General features: G+C 38.2%; 1 long non-coding RNA gene across 4 annotated transcripts in view; it reads right to left on the reverse strand.

Annotated features, from left to right (window-relative positions):
- The window catches only part of LOC121012852 (uncharacterized), a 91,980-nt gene that overhangs the window by 16,431 nt on the left and 51,972 nt on the right, over nt 1–23,577 (reverse strand). The window lies entirely within an intron of this gene.

A 23,577-nucleotide genomic window follows, 5' to 3' on the forward strand; every position in this document is an offset into this window, starting at 1 on the left:
AGCACCCCATGACATTTTTAAATGAAGATATACACATTGTTTTTTTAAGACATAATGCTATAGCACACTTACCAGGGTACATTGCAGTATAAACATAACTTTTGTATGCATTGGGACACCAAAAACTTTATTTGACTCGCTTTATTGTAGCACGTGCTTTATTGCAGTGGTTTGGAACTGAACCCACAATTTCTCCAAAGTAAGCCTGTATTTACAATAGCCAAGGTAGGGAAGCAACCCAAATGTCCACCAATAGATGAATGCATAAAGAATATGTGGTATATTTGTATGATAGAATCCTATTCATTCATAAAAAAGAATGAAGTCTTTCCATTTATAGCAACATGAATGAACCTAGGGGGTATTGTGCTAAGTGAAATATATCAGACAGAGAAAGACAAAAGCCATATTGCTTTGGGATCATTGAACACTGTTGTCAAGAAAGAATCCTCGAGGGCCACCTGGGTGGCTCAGTTGGTTAAGCGTTGGACTCTTGATTTGGGGTCAGGTCATGGTCTCATGGTTCATGGGATTGAGCCCCTTGTGGGACTCTGCTGACAGTGAGGAGCCTGCTTGGGATTCTCTCTCTCCCTCTCTCCATGTTCCTCCCTGGCTTGTGTGCTCTCTCTCTCTCTCTCTTTCTCTCTCTCAAAATAAATAAATAAACTTAAAAAAAAAAAAGGAAAGAATCTTTGAGAGATTTTATTGTGCAACATAGTAGGTTTATTCAAGTAGCACAGGGATAGGACCTGTGGGCAGAAAGAGCTGCACTTATGTTCTATGAAGCTGGTGGTTATGTGCTTAGTGCTCAAGGGGGAGGGGACATACAAGGAGTACTAGATCATAAATGTCTTCTTCAAAAATTCTACTCATAAAACTGCTTTTGCAAGATTTCTCTGGTATTTATCATTGAGTTTGTTATTAACTATCAATGAGATTTACAGGCTATCACAAGACCCTTTAAGAATATAGCAACCAGCATTTATTTGACCCTTATCAAAACTATACAGGTCATAGGTCAGGTTGCTGGGCTAAAGGTGAACATTTTTCTGATTCTACACTTCATCAATACAATTTCACTTATATGTGGATTCTAAAAAAGAAACAAGCAAACAAACCAAAACAGAAACAGACTTACAAATACAGGTAACCGATTGTTGATTACCAGAGGGCAGACTAGGTGAAGGGGATTAAGGGTTGCACACTTCCAGTTACAAAATAAAATAAGTCATGGGGATGCAATGAACAGCATAGGGAATATTGTCAATAATATTATAATAACTTTGTATGATGATAGATGGAAACTAGACTCACAGGGATCATTTCATAATGTATAAAGATATTTAATCACTCTGATGCACATCTGAAACTAATAGGATATTGTTTGTCAATTATATTTCGGTGAGAAGAAAAAGTTTAAGCTATATAAAAATAATACTTAACATGGCCGGTGGGGGTATAAATTGCTTTTCCATTCTAGAAAGCAATTTAGCCAAATACATTGGAGCTTTAAATGTTCCCATGCCATTTGACCCAGTATACTTTCAGGAGTTTATACAAATTAAATGATCATGAACGTAGACAACTATTCTTATCTATAAAAATATTCATATGTATTATTTATAATAACAAAGGTAGCAACTAAATGTCCATAAAATAGAGGAAACTGCATATGATGGTACCTTCTGCATTATTATGCATATTACACAATATAATGTAACCATTCAAATGATAATTATATAGACTTTAAATAAGTGAACATGCAGACAAAATCATATTAGATACTATAAGGTTATAAAACTATATACACAGAATAATCCCAAACTGGCTAATAGTCAATAAACACTTAAAAACAGAAGACTGGAAGAAAATACACAAAAATATTAATAAGATTATTTCTGGGGTTGGTGCTTATGGGTGAATTTTGTGTTTTTAAAACTTTTTCACATTTTTCTAAAAACTTAAATAATGGTCATATAATATCTTTCAAATAATAAAAAAAAAAGGTTTTCTCCACTTCCCCAAAAAATTTTTCTTTGGAGAGATTAAAATTTTTTAACACAATATTCACCCAAAGTATATATCTGTATGTAAGTATGATATGGAATTTTGTGTAAAATTAAAGATATTGTTGAAACTTGATTCTCTGTCCCAAGGGTAGCCATTTTTTCATGACCAAAGTTAAAAATGTCATTGAAGAGCATTAGAAAGACACACTTATCCAAAATAAAGAATGTTTTAAAAATGTTTAAATATCACCTGTGTATGTGTCTTTAAAAACAAATACTTATTTCCACTACGATCGGTTTAGTAATATTTCTAGTTTGCTTGACAGAAGTGATGTGTTTTCAGTTACAGTCTTCTCACCAGTGGACATCGTTCTCCATAAAAGGAAGAGTGAACCTAAAATTCCCTCCTTCAATTTTTTCTGTTAACTTCTAGGCATTACTATGATTTACTGGGGAAAAAAAATCTTAAACCACCTTCCTCAGATCAAGTCGCAAGTGATTCAAAAATTGTTTGAATTACCTTGGTCACACTGTTATCATTGCTGTGATATGAATCTACACAGTGAGGTAGGTGATCTTGCATATGGCCAACCAAGCAAGGGTTAAACACCTAGGTCCCTGTTGTCCTGAAACCACTGCCAAACAGACAACAGTTAAGCTCAACAGAACCATAGGAAGATGAGCATAGTTGGCAGCAGGCTTCTGAGTCTCCAGAAGGTGCAAGGGTACAAACCAGCATCACAGACATCAATGAAACAAACAGAAGTTGGGTAAGAAGGTACAAACAGGTGTGAGGCTGAACCTGGGCTTTGGTGCATGGGTTCTCTATGTTAATGGCTTTATCTGGTGGAAACTTTTGTCCCACTTTGGACTGGCAGCTTCTCGGCTGCCAGGGATAGTGTGCAACCCTTGGGATACTGTGTAAAGCTATACAGATAGGCTTTCTTTTCCTACCTGGCCAAATGGCCACACTATATTAACAGGCCTCTTTTGTAGCAGAGTTCGGCTCCAGAAAGGCAGATTGCAGGAATTCTCCCCTCCTTATTTTACTCTCTGGGTCCCATTCCCTACTCTGATCAGGCCCGACCTTTCTGGGTGAACATAAAGGCAAACTTAAACATCATTATAAACCAGGCTAAATTTTAGTTTGACAAATTTGGAGAGTATAGTCAATGTTTTAGGAAATAGGCTTAATATCCTTAACTTTTAAGACAGTACAGAGACAAGTCACACAGTGCTCTCTCATTTTTACATCTGTATACCTATGTCTGCATCTATATGTATCTATAGCTTTCAAAACAAGCATTTATTGAGCATCTATGAGGTACCAGGCTCCATCTAAGGTTCAAAGGGCATTTGATTTAGTAGAAGACACAGACATGTTAATAAAAAGGTATTTCCACAGCCAGTGACGAGAGCAACATTGTACAATACCAAGTTACAAACAAACACTCCAAGGTAGGAGGAATTAGATCTAACCTGGAGGTGTACGAAGGCTCCTCAGTGTGATCTTTGACCGAGTCTTTAAGTTAAACAGAGTTTTCCCTGAAGGTGAGGGTGTAAGAGAACTCTAAGAAGACAAAAAGATATTCAAAAGTGTAGATGAATGGAGCAATGATAATGTACGCTGGGACTCCAAGTAGTTCAACATAGACGATAGAGTGCAATGCAGGTAGAAGAGGTGGTGAAGGACTTTGTTTGCCAATCTAAGCCTCTGCACTTCTTTCTATAAGCAAAGGATAGCTGTTGAAGTATTAAGCAAGGGTCCAATCTGCAAGCAAAGGATAGCTGTTGAAGTATTAAGCAAGGATCCAATCTGCGGATCAAAATGAGGATTCTGGAGGCAAAGAGGGGGGTAGATTGAATGGGATGTACACTGGGAGGCTAGTTAAACAAGCAATTGTTAAAGCTCCTATGGGAGATGTTGGAGGCCTGACATGATTTTAGACTACAAAAGGGTAGTTTCAAAAAGAAAAGCATTAGACCTTTACATTTCAAAATCTGTCGGACTAATGCTGAGGACTACATAAGGCTCAGAGAAAAAGAGAAATAGAGAGGCTTCTCCATAAGGAGACAGGAGAAGGGGTGAAGGTGGCATCTATATGCTAAGGCATGCATCGCATGGCATCTAATTGGCAATGATGCCCTTTACCTGGAACTAAAACCTATTACCATGACTTGACTGGAAATAAATGTAGCAATACATTCTGATGTTGCAGAAAAAGAAATAGAAAGAAAAAAGAAAAACTCATTTTATATAGGTTAATCTTCTATCACTGGGGCTCAGGTCCTGCTGTTTAGTAGCAGGACTAAATCTCTCTGCTCCTGTATCTCTTTAGCTGCAAAGGCTCACACTTGGCCAGTCTCAGAGGCAAGAAGGATATAAACCACCTGTTCAGCTTTCCTATAATTCTTCCAGGGACCAGAATGAGCATCAGATCCTTTTAGAAAATCACAATCTACCAATCTCTTGACCTCAGGAATCCCAAGTCATTGTGTTCTGAACTTCCCTCTCTTGGCTCCAACCTTATAAGTCCAGATGGAAAGAACTACTGTGTTAACTCTCTCCATCTGGACCTGAAAGACCCAACTAGGCCCCCAGCTGCTTGCTGGTCCCCTCAGGATCTGTACTTCAGGAAGCTCATTCTGGATACCGAATGACGAATTCAAGGGAAACCAGAGCACCAAGCAGGCAAGGGTTGCCTGGACTAGATGGTGGCTGTAGCAATGAAGGAAAGAAGATAGATTTGAGAGATGCTTATCAAAATGTTAGGGGCCAACTGAAGGTGGGTGATGAAGGAGAAGGATGATTCGTCAAGGAAAACTTCCAGGCTTTTGATCTGAACAGTTGGGTAGGTGGTGCTTTCATTTACTGAACTAGAGAAACAGGGCATAGAATATTCAATTGTAGACCTTGTGAAGTTGAGGCACCCTTGAGGCCTCTAAATGGAGATGGCTGCTAGTCTGGACATTCATGTTTGGAGGTCAGCAGAAAAATCTGGGGTAAATGATTCTGGTATCACCAGCATATAGATCACAATGCTACCATTCCCCTGGGAGAATGAATTGAGTACAAATAACCAGAACTCAGAGGAAAACCCATCTTTAAAACATTAGAGAACGAAAGAGTCTTTGGAGAAGAAAAAGAAATTCTACTGGAAGGGACAAGACCAATCAGGAGGGTAAAACGTATAGAAAAATATAAGGAGCAGTTAACACTGTAAAATACTGCTGAAAAATAAAATAAGATAGTAAGTGAAAAGTGTTCACTCATTTTAGGGACATGGAGGCTACTGGTGACCTTGGAGAGAGCACTTTCAATGAAGCAGTAAGAATAGAATACAGATTAGAGAGGAGAAAGAGTGGGAAGAAGAGGAGAGACCAAGTATAGAAATGGATTCACTAAGTTTGCCTGTCAAGGGGAGGAGAGAGAAAGCACAGGTGGAGAGGGACATGTAATGAAGACAGGGTATAACTGAGGCGATGAGGCATAATAATAATAATAATAATAATAATAATAATAATAATATAATAATAATAATAATGATGATGATGATGATAATTGGAGAGCAATTCTAAGGAAGCCATGCAAACAAACATGAACGAATGTGGAACAGACCCTAATAATGGGGCACACGGGACATCAGAGGAAGGGAGCTACTAATGAGCTCGGGTGACTGCAGAGCAAGTACCAACAAGACATGGAAATCAAGAGAGTTGTGTTCAAATTCTTATTTTTTTTTAAGTTTATTTTTGAGAAAGATACAGAGAGCAAGCAGGGAGGGGCAGACAGAGAAGGAGACAGAATCCCAAGCAGGCTCCACACTGTCAGCACAGAGCCTGACACAGGGCTGGAACTCAGAAACCCTGAGATCATGACCTGAGCTGAAATCAAGAGTCAGATGCTTAAGCGATCCAGCCGCCCATGCACCCTGTGGAGAGTTGGCTTCAAATTCTTGAGCCGGCACTTGCTAATGTTTCCTTATGTGAAAAATGGGGATAATCTTTACCTTTTTGAAATGATTCAAACAAAAGTGTACTTGCCACAGAGTAAAAATTTAGCACAAATTAGTTTTGTCATTTTTTTTCTTATTTGCAGACTAACATAAAGGAGCAAGAAGACTTTAACAGTAGGATATAGGTATGTAAGATATCAAAACCTCACATAAGAAAGAATGTATTTTCATATTTAAAATAAACTAAGGCTGATGTCCTACGATAATGTCAATACCTTGTATTTCACACCACATTAAAATTTGTTCTGTCATCTCATTTTAGTCACCAAATAAGTCTATGAGGGAAGTAGGACAAGTATTCTTATCCCTTGTTAAAGATGCAGAAACTGGGGCATGCTGAGGTTAGGGAACAGCCCATCCTCAGTTGTTAGCAGTGGAGGCTGGGTTTGAACTGGTTGCTGGAGTTCAGCGCTTTGTTTAGGAGCCCGTAATATGCAGATAAAAGCTATGCAGTCTCAGTAGCACATCTAGAACAATGTTAAGTGGAAATTATTTGGTACTTACTCTTCAATTTTTAGAAATGAATACTTTAGTTTAAGTTTCATTCAGTTGCATTTCATACCCCCCTACAACAACTAATTCTCTGGTATCGAATCCTCCTTGCCTGTGAGACTAACCAAGTGCTTTCCTTTAAAGCTGAGGAGACCTGGAAGTAGAGAAATTAGTATCCCAGCAGCAGGACCCGAGCCCCAGTGATGGTGTGCAGAAAACAATATACTTATCCAAGGATGACACAGCAACCAGAGAGAGGAAGCTTGGTTTAAAACATCCAGAAGAAAGGATTTCTAGCGAAATGAAACTGCAGATGGAGACAGCTATCAACCCAAGCTGAAGTACTCCTAGTATTACTACTACTGCTATTACTAGATATGTGTCTACTAGATACATATAGATACCCAGGTATGGAAATTTATATCTAGGCAGAGGCAGCAGTAATAGGACTACCAACAACAGTTAATGGCAGAACACGGGGCAAGTTAATTTCACCGTACTCTCCATCCCCCGAAAAAGACACAAAGGAACACAAATCCATGGTTTGTGGTTTTTTTGTGTGTTTTAAAAAATGAGACCCAAATGAATAACCTGGAAGATCAAGTGGAAGCCATTACTGAAAAACTTCCATTCAAAGGGCTAGAAATTATGAGAGAAAGCATGAGACTGGCTGGACAGACCTAGGATACATGATGCAAAAATGACAGGGATTCCAGGAAAAAAGTTACAGACTGATGAGAGATGGTAATTATGCACAGAAAAGAAAACTGATGTCCCTGAGCTGATGGAAGATAACAGATTGGAAGGGCTTGCTGAGTTCCAAGCAGGATGCACATTTAACATACTCAAGTAAAATTTATGAACTTAAGAGAAGCTAAAAATAAAGTATTAGAGAGCCTTGAATTCTCATCTTCACATAACAGAGGAACCCAGAAAATAATAGATTACTATCACCTAATCTAGAGAGAAAAGGAAAGTAACCCAAGAATCCTAAAGTCCCTCAAGATACAACTTACCAGGAGATTAAAGGAAAGATATTTTCCAAAAAGCAGGAATTCAGATAACTCCCACTGAAAAGAATACTGGAAATATACCTACAACCAAACCACAAATTAATAAGAGGAAAGACCTCAAGAAAAGGAAAGATGAGGATAAAAGGGAACAGCAGTGATTTTAACCTTGCAACATGCATACTTAAATGGATAATAATGCGGAGTGTTAAATATACCCTAAGTAAGGATTCTTAAAAAAAAAAAAAAACCAGTTATGCTGCAAGTGAAAACCTAACAGTTTGGAAAGTAAAATTTATCTCAACAAAACCAAGGAGGTGGGGTGGTAGTGATGAAAGGGGTAAGGTAAAAGTTTTCTGCCTGTTCCATTTATATGGGGGAGACTAGCATGAGAAAAGTAAAAACATTCTAAAATGCCTGTTGGATTGGGGCAAAAGTCTTGGGGTAATTGGGGGAAATAATTTCTTATTCTCATACAATAATATACAAATAGGCATTTGTGAGTGTTGAGAGATGTATAACTACTAGCTGAATGGAAAACTTCAGGAGAACTTCTAAATTAATGCAAGGGGAAGAGGTGAGAAGGCAATTAATAGTAACATCACCAAGTCACCAAAAAATAAGGAAAAAGAATAAAGAAATCTTAGAATAAATTAACAGTTACCACAGTAAGATACAAGAATAAAGTATGATAACGATATGATATAAAAATCTGTAGAAAAATATAAAACATGAATTGAGAGGCAAAAATTCTTATTAAAATATTAACAAATAGGGGCGCCTGGGTGGCGCAGTCGGTTGGGCGTCCGACTTCAGCCAGGTCACGATCTCGCGGTCCGTGAGTTCGAGCCCCGCGTCGGGCTCTGGGCTGATGGCTCGGAGCCTGGAGCCTGTTTCCGATTCTGTGTCTCCCTCTCTCTCTGCCCCTCCCCCGTTCATGCTCTGTCTCTCTCTGTCCCAAAAATAAATAAACGTTGAAAAAAAAAAAACATTTAAAATATTAACAAATAGACTTCAGCATTGTACCAAAAGAAAACAGTTCCCTATGATAAAGTAGTATTTACTCTATGATATCAAGAATTGTTCAAAATCATGTTTGAGCCTTGTGTCAGACTCTGTGCTGACAGCACAGAGCCTGCTTCAGATACTTTATCTACCTCTCTCGGCCCCTTCCCTCCCCTCTCTCTCAAAAATAGACAGTAAAAAAAAGAATGAATTGGTTAACCAAGAGATTAAAGAAGAAATAAAAAATTACATGGAGACCAATGAAAATGAAAACATAATAGTCCAAAACCTTTGGGATGCAACAAAGGCGGTCAAAGGAGGGAAATATATAGCAATCCAGGTCTTCCTGAGGAAGGAAGAAATGTCTCAAATACACAACCCATCCTTATATCTAAAGGATCTGTAAAAAGAACAGCAAATAACCCCAAAACCAGCAGAAGAAGTAAATAATAGATTAGAGCAGAAATGAATGATATTGAAATTTAAAAAAAAAAATAGAACAGATCAACAAAATTAGGAGCTGGTTCTTTGAAAGAATTAACAGAATTGATAACCCCCTAGCCAGACCTATCAAAAAGAAAAAGAAAATGACCCAAATACATAAAACCATGAATGAAAGAGGACAGATCACAACCAACACTGCAGAAATACAATTATAAGAGAATATTATCATCAATTATATGCCAAAAAATAGTGCAATGTGGAAGAAATGAATAAATTCCTAGAAACATATAAACTACCAAAACTGAAACAGGAAGAAATGGGAAATTTGAACAGACCCATAACCAGCAAAGAAATTGAATCAATAATAAAAAATCTGCCAACAAACAAGAGTCCTGGGCTTCCCAGGGGAATCCTACCAGACATAATAGAAGAGTTAATTTAAAGAACAAACTGTTCCAAAAAATAGAAATGGAAGGAATGTGTCCAAACTCATTCTATAAAGCCAGCGTTACCTTGATTCCAAAGACAGACAAAGACCCTACTAAAAAGGAGAAATGCAGGCATCCAAGAGATACATGGATGCAAAAATTGTCAACGAGATACTACCAAATTGAATTCAACAATACATTAAAAGAATACATTATTCACCATTATCAAGTGGGATTTATTCCTGGGCTGTAGGGGTGGTTCAATATCCACGACTCAATCAATGTGATACACCACATTAATAAAAGAAAGGATAAGCATCACATGATCCTCTCAGTACATGCAGAAAAAGCATTTGACAAAATGCAACATTCTTTCTTGATAAAAACCCTCAAGAAAGCAGGGATAGAAGGAACATACCTCAACACCATAAAGGCCATATATGAAAGACCTAAAGCTAATTTCATCTTCAATGGGGGAAAACTGAGAGCTTTCTCCCTAAGGTTAGAAACATGACAGGGATGTCCACTCTCAAATACTGTTGTTCAACATAGTACTGGAAGTCCTAGCTTCAGCAATCAGACAACAACAACAACAACAACAACAACAACAACAACAAAAACAACAAAATAAAAGGCATACAAATTGCAAGGAAAAAGTCAAACTTTCACTCTTCGCAGACTATGTGATAGTCCACATGAAAAACCCAAAAGACTCCACCAAAAAATTGCTAGAACTGATGCACGAATTCAGCAAAGTCACAGGATATAAAATCAATGTACAGAAATCTGTTGTATTTCTTATACATCAATAATGAAGCAGCAGAAAGAGAAATTAAGGAATACAGAAAAGACTCCGAACAGCCAAAGTAATGTTGAAAAAGAAAAGCAAAGCTGGAGGCATCACAATTCTGGATTTCAAGCTGTATTACAAAACTGTAATCATCAAGACAGTATGGTACTGGCACAAAAACAGACACATAGATCAATGGAACAGGATAGAGAACCCACAAATGGACCCACCGACGTATGGCCAACTAATCTTCAACAAAGCAGGAAAGAATATCCAGTGGAAAAAAAATCTCTTCAGCAAATGGTGTTGAGAAAACTGCACAGCAATATGCAGAAGAATTAATCTGGACCACTTTCTTACACCATACACAAAAATAAACTCAAAATGGATGAAAAAGCTAAATGTGAGACAGGAAACCATCAAAACCCTAGGGAAGAAAACAGGCAACAACCACTTTGACCTCAGCTGCAGCAACTTCTTACTTGACATGTCTCCAGAGGCAAGGGAAACAAAAGCAAAATTAAACAATTGGTACCTCATCAAGATAAAAAGCTTCTGCACATTGAAGGGAACAATCAATAAAACTAAAAGGCAACAGATGGAATGGGAGAAGATATTTGCAAATGACCTATCAGATAAAGGGTTAGTATCTAGAATCTATAAAGAACTTATCAAACTCAACACCCAAAAAACAAGTAATCCAGTGAAATGGGGAAAAGAATAGACAATTTTCCAGAGAAGACTTCCAGACGGCTAACAAACACATGAAAAGATGCCCAACATCACTCATCATCAGGGAAATACAAGTCAAAACCACGATGAGATACGACCCCACACCTGTCACAATGGCTAAAATTAACTCAGTATATGACAAATATTGGAGACGATACAGAGAAGGGTGAACACTTTTGCACTGCCGGTAGGAATGCAAACTGGTACAGCCGTTCTGAAAAACAATATGGAGGTTCCTCAAAAAATTAAAAAAAGAACTACCCTTAAACCCCAGCAATTACACTACTAGATATTTATCCAAAGGATACAAAAATGCTGATTCGAAGGGGCACCTGCACCCCAATGTTTATAGCAGTGCTATCAACGATAGCCAAATTAGGGAAAGAGCCCAAATGTCCATGGATTGATGAATGGATAAAGTAGATGTGCCATTATTACACACAATGGAATATTACTCAGTGATCAAAAATAAAATCTTGTCATTTGCAACAACGTGGATAGAACCAGAGTGTATTATGCTAAGCAAAATAAGTCAGTCAGAGAAAGACAAATATATGATTTCACACATTTGTAGAATTTAAGAAACAAAACAGATGTAAACAGAAGGGAAGAAAAAATAAAATAAAATAAAAACAGAGAGGGAGGCAAACCATATGAGACTCAAATATAGAGAACAAGCTGGTTACTGGAGGGGAGGTGGGTGGGAGGATGGGTTATATGGGTGATGGGCATTGAGGAGGACTCTTGTTAGGATGAGCACTAGGTGTTGTACGGAAGCGATGAATCACTGAATTCTACTCCTGAAACCAATAGTACATTGTGTGTTGACTAACTTGAATTAAAAATAAATAAATAAATAAATAAATAAATAAATAAATACAGCAAAGATGAATTAATGTCCAAGAATAATGAGGAAAGTCATTTATAAGGAAAATGAAGACGAGGATTTGCCTAACTGAATATAAAAATATATAATAAAGCCACTGTAATTAAATAGTATAGTATTGACACAGAAATGGATAAATATATCAGTGGAATAGAAGAAAAAATCCTAAAATACATACTAATATGTTGGAGATTTTAATCTATTATAAAGATACTGTTTCGATTCTGTGAAAAAGGTATAGCTTAAACAATGAATAATGTCACATTTATTAGCCATCTGAAAGAAATAAAGTAAGACCCCTATCTCATACAATCCTGAAGCAGAATTCTAAATTGGATAAAAAACTTACATGTAAAAATAATATAATTACTCTTTTATAAAAAGGAAAATTCAGGGTTGGGAAGACTTTAAACCAAGTAGAAAGCCTAACGCTCCAAAGCTCTGAAAGTAAAGACAGATATATTTAACTAAGTGTGATGGTGACTTCTTTGTGTCAACTTGACCAATGCCCAGATAGCTAGTAAACCATTATTTCTGGATGTGTCTGTGAGGATGTTTCCAGAAGAGATTAGCATTTGAATCCAGTAGACTAACCGAAGATCTGCCCTCACCAATGTGGGTGGACATGAGCCAATACTTGAGGGTGAGAATAAAACAAAAAGTCAGAGGAAGGGTGAACCCTTTGTTCTTGACCTGGCATGTTCATCTTTTACTGCCTTTAGACATTGGACCTCCTAGCCTTTCGGCTCAAACTCCATTACACCACTGGCTTTCCTGCAGTGGGACTTCTCAGCCTCCATAACATGTGAGTCGATTCCTGTAAGAAATCTGATCTTGTCCCTATCTATCTATCTATCTATCTATCTATCTATCTATCTATCTATCTCTTCATCCTATTGGTGCTGTGTCTTGGGGAAATCCTACACATATATAACAGATTAATATCTTCATTTAACAAAGATCTCACAGAAATTTGTAAAAACAGAAAAGGGAAGCAATAAGAATAGACAATTCACAGAAAGGCAAATTAAATCATTAGTATGCACATGAAAGGAGGTTTAACCTCCATAGAAGTCAGGGAAATATAACTTAACTAACAATCACGTAATTAACAATAATTTAAAAGGATGATGATATCTGCTGTTGTTAGGGATCCCATAAAAAGTTACCTTCAAACAAATTGGTAAAAATACGAATTGTTATACTATTTGGGGAAAACAACTGGTATGTCTATTAAAATTTAAAATACACATGTGTTAGGTCCAGCAGCAGCAATCCTAGAAAACAAAAATTTCCAGCATATGTAAGAATTGATGTTTATGTAACACTGTTTTAGTGGCAAAGATGGGAACAAAGAAAGATCCAACCATTCAGGAATAGCTGAACAACTTGCAGTGCATCTACAATACAGAATACTGTGCAAACCATTGAAAGAATGACTTAGATCTTCACTAATTGATTGGAGGGATGCCCAATATATATAGTCAAATGAGGAAAGCATGGTGAAACTACATATAATAGAAATGTATCATTAAGAAATGATATCATATCTTAAAATGAAAATGACTCTCCGAAAACCCTGGTGTGTGTATATATATGTGTATATACTCTAGCCTCTGCACATGATATTCCCTGCTTGGAATACACTTCCCTCCAATTCTCTCGTTCCATGCCCACAGTCAGGCTACTTTCTCAGGAAAGCTTCCCTAGTCCCCAAGTTGAGGTTACATCCCCCTCTTATTTGCCTCCTTAACGTCTTCTCCCTAAATCACAGATCTCCTGACATGTTATAATAATTAAATTATTTATCTTTCCCACTAATGTATGCTTGTACAAACAGGGACTGTCTACCTTTTTCACTCCCAGCTTCTGGCATAGCTTCTAACATGTACTAGGGGCTCGAAGCTCAACCAATACTGACTGAATGATCTCAAGGATACGGTCAACATCATTTACTTCATATGTATCTTCCTCTACTTCTCGAGATTGGAGTCTAGAGTCTATTGCAGGGACTATTTATTGAGTGAGTATATGAATAGATGACAGGAGGTATCATAGTTATGATACAAGAAAGATCTAGATACTACCTACAGTAGACTTAGATAATATTCAAGTTGTAGGCACTTATGGTGTATAAGACAATAGGAGGACTTGTAAGGACTGGGATGCATCATACTTACTTAAGTCTGACTTGAGACAAATTTATTATATCATTTTTCCTCTGTAAATCACTTGAGTGTTGAGGGATGAATATACTTAGAACTAGAGCTATTACTGAAGACACAGGTTTACACAACCCTATATAGCCTGTGACAACCCATCTCCACCGCCATCTGAAGTTGCTTAGATAAGTCATGGACAATGGACCCAAATCTGTCTAATTTTATTCTCTTTCTTAAATTTGAACTTGGGAATCTGAGAGACTGTGGGGCCAAAGAACATACAAAATCATGGCCAAGCCATTGCTATAGCAGGACGAAGCCAATGACAAACATACCTTGAGAGAACAGAAGTGCCCATGCATAACACAAAGAAGCAGATAAATGGAGCAAGCGTGCAGGGATGACAGATTATTTAGTACCATAGAGATGGAGAGAGCAGCCTCATTTATCTATCTATCCATTCAAATATTTGCTGAACCTACTAGGATCTCTGTTACCATAGATGTGGAGGATTCAACAGCAAATGAGACAATAAAAGTCTATGCTTTCATGGGGCTTGAAGTCCTCCAGAAAGGACTGATAGAAAGTGATTATGATGAAGTTTCACAAATGTTATGATAGGCAAAGTTCAGGATGCTATGGGAACATAAAACTGGGGAACCCAACCTGATCTAGCCCTAGGTCAGACTTTCCAGATCCAGTCCTTTTGTGGCCCAGTTGTATCTTATTTCGTGCCTTTTGATATCTGTGAGATTCCTCTTTATCTCTTCAAGAATATGATCTATTTTCATTTGAACCAGCATACTAAATATCTGATACATTTTGTTCCCCCCATAATCTTTCAAATGCTGTCATTTTAGGAACTGTCCTTTCTTCTCCAGGTGATACAGAATCATTTTGTGGGGACTGATAGAATTGAGAGGGTCTCTGTCTTGGGATCTCAGGCACAAAAATCCTGATAAGGTGGGAGCTGCTGGGACCATTCTTGCCACACTTGGAAAGGGCTCGCCTGAGCATGAAGACACCACAGAGGATAGCAGAGCCAAGAGGCTCTGAAAGAGACAAAGATTCCTGATGACATCTTTTTTTTTTTTTTAAATTTTTTTTCAACGTTTTTTATTTATTTTTGGGACAGAGAGAGACAGAGCATGAACGGGGGAGGGGCAGAGAGAGAGGGAGACACAGAATCGGAAACAGGCTCCAGGCTCTGTGCCATCAGCCCAGAGCCTGACGCGGGGCTCGAACTCACGGACCGCGAGATCGTGACCTGGCTGAAGTCGGACGCTTAACCGACTGCGCCACCCAGGCGCCCCCTGATGACATCTTTTTAAGAGTCTCTAAGTCTTTCTAGTTACATGGGCCAATAAATTCGTTTGTTTCTAAAATTAAATGCGTTGCTTTCCATCATAACTAAAAGCATCCTCATTAATACATATATTCTGAATAAATTTCTGTTCCATGCACACATCATCCGTGACCAAGATAGTTTAGTGGGTTTGGGGATGGGGAGGACAAAATTGACTTGTCCCTGTCCTATCTTCCCCTTCTGTTCCCCAGGTTGTAATAACTCATTTGTATAATACTTTATGTGACAGTTCCTCACATGGTTTCCTCTGGCCCTCCTGCTATTTCTGTGAAGCGGGTATTATTAACCCCATTTTGTAGTGGTGTTCCAAGGCTGATTAGCTACAAAGTGGCTGGTTTGGTATCTGGAATGTCACTCTGGCACCACTCCACATTCCTCTAGTCTGATTCCTGCTCCCTCTGAGTCCTGTCCCCCATGGAAGTGCCACTGTCATCAGCCTCCAGCTCCAGCCCTAGTCCCTTAAGTTACCAAATGGAAAATGCTCACAGGAAAATTAAGAATTTAATTATCTTTCTTGAAGAATCAGAATCACAGCATAAATTTTATTGCTCAGCTAGAGTTTAATTTTAACATGCAAATTTTTGATAAGTTAATACCATAATCAGATTTTTCAAGAACCTTAAATCATGCCAAATTTTTCTTTTTTTTTTATGCAGTGGATAAATGCATATTTTTTGAAATTTGGCAAAAATATCTGGAAATAGTTACAGCAACAACACACATAGGTATCCATCAAATGATAGAAATACCATTTCTATCCAGATTCTTTCTTCTCTTAAATATACCAGAGTCCTCAGCAAAAAATAAAACACAGAAAACTGCAGCTATGTACTTCTTAAATTAAAAATATCCTGTACTTCTATGAGATTGGTCCTGAAAGCTATAGGATACAGGGGACAGAAATAATTTTGTGCTCCATACCCTAAAATATACCAAAGAAATAATAAATTTGGATTGGAACATTTAAAATACTATTTATTTTAATATTTCACTGATGATTAAATTTATGTTAACATTCACCACACTTCATTTTCTTTATTTTCTTGACAACCTAATAAAACTAACCTATCTCTTTTAAACTCCATTATATTTTTGGTCACTCAGAATTCCATTTGGGATACAGTCTTGTTTTTTTGTGTCCATCTTTGAGGAATGATACCAACAGTTTTGTACCTGCCAGCCCTCCACTAAGTCACCTGCTAAAATAAGCCAGAGGCCATCACCACTCAATACATTTTTACCTCAATGAGCTATTAACTAAAGCTTTATTTTAAAGTAGAAGTATTGCCAGGGCGCCTGGGTGGCTCAGTCGGTTGAGCGTCCGACTTTGGCTCAGGTCATGATCTCACAGCTCGTGAGTTCGACCCCCACGTCAGGCTCTGTGCTGACAGCTCGGAGCCTGGAGCCTGCTTTGGATTCTGTGCCTTCCTCTCTCTCTGCCACAACCCACTCATGTTCTGTCTCTGTCTCTCTCAAAAATAAATAAACATTAAAAAAAATTAAAGTATAAGTATTACCATTTGTTGCCTGGAAGGTGGACTGGTATCATTTATCAAGTCTTAACATTTGTGTTCATGAACCAGAATTTCTTCATTAAAATATTAGTATAGGAAGCGAAAGAAACAATTCTAGAATTTTTTTTCCAAGGCCATTCAGAAACCCTATTTTTTTGGTTCTTATAAATCTATTTAAGGATTTTTCTGAACTTCTATCTCACACAAAGATTAAGCGTGAAATAATATACCGAGACAGTAGACTCAATTCTGTGTGCAAAGTAACTGTCTATGCAATATGATATTGAAGATTCCCCATCTCTCAAAATTGAAATCACTTAATCTTGCTGAGAGCAGGCACTTTTGTACCTCCTTGCGTTATCACTGTCAACTGATAACAACTGCTAATCTGGTCACGGATTAACAAATCAGATATCCTATTAGCATGGAACACTAAAGGAATGGAACAGAGAATCAATGAGTTTCGATAGAAAAGTAGAAGAGACAGGAAGAAAGTTCAGGAGCTTTGGGGCAGCCAGGGAGCCTCAGGAAAGTTCTGTGACACTAGACCTCTGTGAGGAGGAATGGGCTCCGAGGAGTGAGTATTAGAAGGACCTAAAGAGAAACCCACAAGAAATTTCACCGGCTTCACATTTTAGACCATATAATTCTATTTAGTGGCATTTTCAAAATGTATATCAGGCTCAAGAAGACATTGAAAACAGACCCTGGAACTAAGGGGGTTGGGGGGTGAGATTATCCCCTTAATTAGGCTCATGGAGATAGCTGGCTGACTACGGCAATGCAATGTAATTTATTCTTTTCTCCATTCTCTCATATGCACACTCTGCTGCACCTTACTGAACAAGCTAAAAATTCAAGAAATAAATACATTCATTAATGATTTAGTATAACCCAAAAGGAGAGGAAAGCTGCCAGAGTCACTCCGCAGATCTCCCGCTTTGCCAGAAATGATTACTGTGGTGCAGGACTGACAGCATGAACCCGCCTGTGGGGGGCCAGGGCTCCCGGGGCTGTGGCTGCTGTTGGCAGCTGCTGCTGTTGGAGTCATGCTGGAGGAGCTGCCTCTCTGGCCTTAGAATTGGCACACCCCTGGTGACTGAGAAAAGAGACACTTCAATGTATTCATGTTAAGGGTTCTTCCTTCTTCCCCTTCATTATGCGGCAAGAGACGTTCTAGTAAAATTCAAGACATCAGCTTAGAATATGTTAATGGTCATAAATTAAATTGCTCACAGAAGGTGATCAATTTTTAATGTTTACACTCAAGATGTTCTTTTTAATTAACACTTAGCTACATTTGTACTCTCGGTTCACCTCAGAAAATGTCTGAACTTGCAGAGAACTGCAAAAAGTTGTAAGACATCAAACTGCAGTAATTTTCAAAGTTGCACCCTTCAACTAAAGAAAAAGGGCTGAGGTTCAGAGGATTGACAGCATAAAGAGACCTAACTTACTCTTCGGAAGTAGTCGGAAGCTGCTCGGTGTGCATAGGTATTTTTGGAAAGTCACCTATATTCCTCATATTGAGGTGGAAATTGCCCATCCGTAAAAGCCAATGATACGTTCTGAGGCACATATGTGAAAACAAAAAGTGACTTCCAAATTTAATGAGCTCATTAATTAAGAATCCACTGATTTATACTTCATGTTAATTGATCACTTGTTAGCCATATACGACTATAAAAAGCAGATTGTTTGCTAGCTGCGTAACCTTTAGAAATTCATCTACTCATCAGTAAAAATGCAAATAATACCTACATGATGGTTTCTTATGAAATAACCCATGTGAAGTGCTTACCAGTGCCTTGTGTAGATTAGATACTAAATAAATATTCGTTTCTTTCCTGTGTATAATACCATACTTATTTGCATTGTGTTGCTTCTTAGTACTTTCTCTTTAAAAGTGGGAATTAGAGTGTGTCAGAAAATACATATCTATCTCACTGTGGGGAATATTGCTTCTGGTAGTCTGGGGTCCTGCTCCAAGATAGGGACAATTCAGGGAAGCAGACCCAGGGCTTTGAAGTCTTCAGCAAAGGGAAAAAGTATTATGTGTCATTTAAAGAAAACCTAGTCTCAGTAAAAACAGAAATTCGTGGGCCGTGAGGGTCAGAATGGCTTTTATGGTGGTGGCAATGCCAATTCTATAGGAAAGGAGAGAAGAGTATAAAGAGAATACAAGAATAATTTTTAAAAAATACAGTGGAGTCTTCTCATCCTTACATTCTCTCTGAATTGCAGTTTTTTAAGGATCTGTAAGAGTATCTCTCCTGGAGAGATTTCCATGTTTGTCCTAGTTTTCTGGGAGAGGAAATTTCAGGCTTTGAGAAGATAGTAACAAAGAAGAATTGGCACCAAAAAGGGTGGGTGGGGCCAAGACATATTTTGCAGACTGATGAAAGTGTGATTTTTGGCAAAATGGATGGAAATTGTCATCTTTGCATATGCTCAAACGAGCTGTTGGGTTGGTAAGATACTAAATTATAAATGTATAATTTTTACTACTGGTGCACTAACCTGTCTAGGAAGTTCTCGAGATATATATTTTGGATAAACATCCTAACGTGTGAGTTTCTTCATCTATAAATAGCTACTGCCTATATATTCCAAATATTCACACAAGTCTTACTTTCAGATATCTGTGGAAACTCTTGGTATGTGACTTACTCACATTATTATTTAAACCCATAAAAAATCAGGGATGCACTAGACAGGACAATAAGACTATACACCCTCATCATACTTAAAACCAGAGCTGTGACAGAGCTTCCTGAGTCACTATTTCTGGAATAGCCACTATAATGTGCCACGAGTTGAACTAGCAAAAGTCGTCTTAGCTAGCCAGAATTACTCTTCTTGTATTTTACCCAATTTCCCCCAAACTTTCTAAGTATTCCAATGTTAAAAAAACATTCTTAGAACAAAGGGCACCTGGGTGGCTCAGTCGATTGAGCATCTGACTCTTGATTTTGGCTCAGGTCATGATCTCACGGTTTGTAAAGTCAAGCCCTGTGCCGGACTCTGTGCTGACAGTGAGAAACCTGCTTGGGATTCTCTCTCTCCCTCTCCCTCTGCCCCTCCCCCACTCTCTCTCTCTCAAAATAAATAAATCAACTTAACTAAAATCTTTATTAAAAAATTCTTACAGCAGAACAGAATATAGCTATCTGAAGTTCTATTTTCTGAAGTAGATGGTTTGAGAGTGGTAAGAAAGTAAGGCACACACACACACACACACACAAAAAGACTTCAGTGACTTTTTTGTAAGCCTGCCAATATATTTTAAATCTGGATATTTGTGGCAGGATGATACCTTGCAAACCAGGATCTTAGGCCAGTAAAAATTCTTTTGGCTTAGAACTTTTAGAGGTTCACCCAGTCTGAATTAACACCCAACATTCCTTGAAATTTTTATTTTTTATTTTGTTAAGCTATTTCAGATTTACTTTTTACCACGTTTGAGTCACTAAAAACCAAACTGGATAGCTACACTATCTAACCCCTAGAAGAACAGGAGCTGAAGTGTAAAATAAGAACCTTGATCAATGCTTTGTAACATTGCTGCACAATAGATTCAGCTAGGCAGCTTTCAAAAACATACAATACCCATGTCCCACACAGGTTATGTCCTGGTATTAGTAATTTTAACAACTCTACCCAGCTGAGTTTAATGTTCAGACAGAATTAAAAAACACTGCTTCTGCTACAGTCTTTTTTTTTTTTTTTTTTTTAGGATAGAAAAGAGCCCTTCAAAGCGCTTTGTCCACCACTGTTCCCTGTATATGAAAGTGGTCAATAACTGTTAGATTCTCAACTGTTTCAACTCACCAGGGGTTGGAAAACTTTTTATGTAATAGGTCAGATAGTAAATGTCTCAGGTTTTGCAGGCTGTAAGGTCTCTACCACGACTACTTAACTCTGCTGGTCTCCACCTCCACGACTGGATCCTGGCACTCTAGTGCATAACCAGCCATAGACCAGAGGAGACATATGGACCTGGCTGCATCCCAGTAAAACTTTATTTACAGAAACACGTGGCAGGATGGATTTGGCTCGCTGGCTACTGGCCATAGTTTGCCAAACCCTGCAGTATATCACTTCACGATTCAACTCTTGCAGCCTTTTGCAATTTTACTGTTGTAGCTTTATTTTATAGATTTAAATTATTTGTGATTATAAAAATATTGCCATGGACTAGATAACTAAGCAACTATTATACAGGATTATTAAAGAAATTGCATAAATAAGAATGACCAAAATAATAACCTCTGCACTTTTTATCAGATTACCATCTCTATGATGTCAGTTATTAGTGAATTTCATTACATTCTATCTAGGCTGGCTAATATAACTTTGTAAACGATGCCTACTAGGTACAAAGTGATTAAATAGGAATTCCCTAGTGCTACTACTAGAAGAAAAGAACTGTGTAATTGTTTCTACAGAAAGTAGCATCATGGTTAATGGTAGGAAATACTTGGTACATACAGGGTGCTTTTCCTTTCCAGGAAGGACATTGCCTATCAGTTATAGTAAGCCTAGATGTGGGCTGGCAATGTTTCCTGATACTGTTAGTAGACAAAATGAAATCTATGTGACATTCTTAGCCCAATAGGAGATGTTTTTTCCAGCGTAGACAATAAGCAGGAAATTATTCTCCCCTCCAAGGGTATGAACACCCTTCCCATCACAACAGTGAAGGGTGTGCTGATCTTGCAAAGGGGACAGAGGACCATGTGGTCATGTTAGAGATGCAGAGAACTGCAGCAAGCCACATCTGAACCAAAGCATATAGCTGGCATTTCACACAGCCATGGGATGAGAGCAAAGATTCCCATAGAAATCAATTGATAAACATTCTGTAATTAAAGACTATAATTTGGGCTCATGCAAAAGGGAATAGTAAAAACCTTTCTATCATTTATATAAAATAAAGCCTGAAGCAGAGATTTTTGGGCAACTGGTACGGGACTAGAGAAATGTGGAGCACACAAAGAGTGATCCACATTGGACCACAACTTTTTCCTCAGCCACACTCTCATGGCGCTAGGACCCTGGGCAACCTTGGTTCTCCTCCATGTGGCCTCTCATCCTCCAGTATACTGGACCAGTTTCCTTGCACGGTGGTCTTTGGAAATATTCTAAGACAGCAAAACCCAAAGCTGCAAGGCTTTTGAGGCCTAAGATGCAGACTTTGCAAACCACTTTACCCACATTCTACTGATCAAAGCAAGATTCAAGGATTAGGAAAAGAGACTCTACTTCTTGAGCAGCAGCTCTACAAAACATTGAGGACATCTTTTCCATCTGCCACTCCCGGTGGAGTTGTAGCTTTATTTAATACATTCGTCTGTTCCTTCATCAAACCCTGAGTTAAGCTCTTCGAATTATTATGGATAGCAGACCCAGATGGCCTCTCTGACACCATCTAAAGATTCTGACTCCCACAGTGGCCAAAATGGATAAGAAGTTGGCTTACTAAAATTCTGTCACAGAAGCTGACTTCTGTCTAAGAGTGCATCTCATACAATTACCCCCACTTCATACTTGATTTTGTAGAACCCTAATATTAAAAGAAAAGAAAGGATTTTAGATCTCATTTAATTCCAGAGTAAGCAAGATTTCAATTCGGAAAAAAAAATGTAACTTTTATTCTATTAAAATAAGAGATAGAGGGGCGCCTGGGTGGCTCAGTCGGTTAAGCGGCCGACTTCGGCTCAGGTCATGATCTCGCGGTCCGTGAGTTCGAGCCCTGCGTTAGGCTCTGTGTTGACAGCTCAGAGCCTGAAGCCTGCTTTGGATTCTGTGTCTCCCTCTCTCTGACCCTCCCCCGTTCATGCTCTGTCTCTCTCTGTCTCAAAAATAAATAAACGTTAAAAATAAACAAACAAACAAATAAATAAATAAATAAATAAATAAAATAAGAGATAGGCCCATGGGGGAAAATTATATTTTTCTACAACTATGCTATTTGTTTTTTGGGGATTTTGGGGGGGAACAATACATTGCAGTATTTTTTGCTCACTGAAGATTTACTATCTGGTTATAATTAAGAAGAAGCAAAGTGAGGCAGGCCACATGACCAATTCCCTGATTTTCTATATGAGAAAATAGAAACAGGGAAGCTAAGGGTTTCACACAAGGTCACGGAGTCAGCTAATGGCTGAACTGATGCCAGAAGACAAAGCGTGCCACTTTCAAAACATTTTCCCAGTTACTTGGATTCAGGAAAAGTATACTAGTGTTAATCTTTAAGCCTTGCTGCCCTGGCAAGATCAGGGATCAGCACTTTTTTTTTTTCCTGTAAAGGCCAGGTAATAATTATTTTAGGCTTTTCAGGCCATAAAGCCTTTTGTCACAACTAGCCAATTCTGTTGTTATGACACAAAAGTAGGTACAATTAATACATTAAAAGATGAATATTCCTGTTACCTAATAAAACTTTATAAAACAAAACAAAACCAAACAAAACAGGCAGCAGGCCAGGTTTGGCCCATGGGCCATAGTTTGTCAACCCCTGTGCCTGATTTAAAGTTTAAATTACTGGGATGCCTGGGTAGCTAAGTCAGTTAAGCATCCCACTCTTGATTTCAGCTCAGGTCATGTTCTCACAGTTTGTGAGTTCAAGCCCCACATCTTGCTCTGCACCAACAGCACACAGCCTGCTTGGAAATCTCTCTCTCTCTCTCTCTCTCTCTCTCTCTCTCTCTCTCTCTCTCT

Source organism: Herpailurus yagouaroundi, unplaced genomic scaffold (genome assembly GCF_014898765.1).
Source record: "Herpailurus yagouaroundi ecotype Mexico unplaced genomic scaffold, PumYag 197, whole genome shotgun sequence".
NCBI classification, from domain to species: domain Eukaryota; kingdom Metazoa; phylum Chordata; class Mammalia; order Carnivora; family Felidae; genus Herpailurus; species Herpailurus yagouaroundi.